This window comes from Neolamprologus brichardi, chromosome 23, assembly GCF_056152115.1.
Source record: "Neolamprologus brichardi isolate AB-2024 chromosome 23, ASM5615211v1, whole genome shotgun sequence".
Taxonomy (NCBI): domain Eukaryota; kingdom Metazoa; phylum Chordata; class Actinopteri; order Cichliformes; family Cichlidae; genus Neolamprologus; species Neolamprologus brichardi.
Genome location: NC_142125.1, coordinates 40,976,814 through 40,978,325, shown reverse-complemented (window position 1 = coordinate 40,978,325; position 1,512 = coordinate 40,976,814). Strand labels below are relative to the sequence as shown.

Below are 1,512 nucleotides of genomic sequence, written 5' to 3'. Positions count from 1 at the left end.
GCTTCATGGACACATGCAGGTCCTGTTCCACTTCCTGCTGTTGCCATGGCTTTGCTCTCGTCTTGCATTCAGTCTAATTACAGCTTCTTATTCAAACTCTGCACGTCACTAATTCCTGGTCTCTCCTTGTTGAATACTTTTTATCTTCAGCTGTCCTTGAAATCATTGAAAATAATACAGTTATGTGTGGCGGGGCGTGGCCTGCAGTGCCGTGCAGAGGAGGCGGGCGCACCTGTACGGCATCCGCAATCACGCCCCGCCGACTTAAATATTGTACTGGGTCCTGTGGTGGTGGTTGTTGTGATAATGTTGAGCGGGCAGCGGGAGAGCTGCAGCTCTGTGAGTATTGTGGACAGCAACCGTGTGAGTCAATAAAGTGTCGAAATGCCACTGGGTCTGCCGTGTATGTTTACAGTGGTGCCGAAACCCAGGACGGGAGGCACGGCGGATCCAGGACTGGGCCAGCAGAGGGAGGAGCTGGTGCAAATGGTGGCCGAGCTGGCGGCCACGCAGCAGGAGCCAGCGGGAAGAGCTGCAGGACCAGACTGAGCGTCACCTGCAGAGGATGGAGTACCTGGCGGCGCTGATCCGGTCCTGCCCGACACCGCCGCCACCCCCAGGGGCGCTATCCAACTGCGATGGGGTGGAGGAGATCCGGGCTGTGCAGGCGCCCGTGCCGGCCCCCAGGTTGCGACCAGCCAGGGACCAGCCTGCCGCTGCACCCATCCCCACTCCGCGGGTGGGAGTGGCTTGTGCCCAGCAGGGGCCTGCGCCCATTCCTGCTTCCCGGAGGAGGGACGTGGAGCAACAGCTGGGCCCACCACCAGCTCACCCACCTGCCCAGCCCGAGCCGGAGGTCAGCGCGGGGAGAGTGCGCGAGCCGGAGGTCAGCGCGGGGAGGGCGCGCGAGGAGCCGGCAGCGGTGGAGGCGGCGCCCGAGGAGCCGCTCCAGCCGGGAGAGACGGCACCGGAGGCGGCGCCCGAGGAGCCGCTCCAGCCGGGAGAGACGGCACCGGAGGCGGCGCCCGAGGAGCCGCTCCAGCCGGGAGAGACGGCACCGGAGGCGGCGCCCAAGGAGCCGCTCCAGCCGGGAGATACTGCACCGGAGGCGGCGCCCGAGGAGCCGCTCCCACCGGGCGGGGCGGAGAAGCCGCGGGATAAGTCGGAGGGGCCTGTGCTAGGGGAGTCCGCGCCACCGAAGCCCGAGGTCGGCGGGGTGAGCAGAGCGGCCTCACCTCCACCAGAGGCCGGTGCCTACCGGACATCTGCCCAGCCACCTGCGAGCCGGGGCGCACGTCCGTGCCGACCGCGCTGCGTCCACCTGCCATGCGGCCGACCTCTGGACCAGCTTTGCCGACGCTGCTTGGTTCGCGGGCGGCCACCTGAGCTCACAACTCCCCGTCGCTTGGCCAGGGCCCGGGGGCGCCGACGGTCCGGGCTGATCCCCTCTCCCGCTCGCGGTGGGGGGAGTAGGTTCGGCCGGATGGTTTCCCGGCCTCAGTCGGGCGATGG

General features: G+C 67.3%; 1 pseudogene; it reads left to right on the top strand.

The window, feature by feature from the left end:
- Positions 1-381: 381 nt before the first annotated feature.
- Positions 382-1,161, top strand: LOC148096466 (uncharacterized; annotated as a pseudogene).
- The last annotated feature ends 351 nt before the right edge of the window (positions 1,162-1,512 follow it).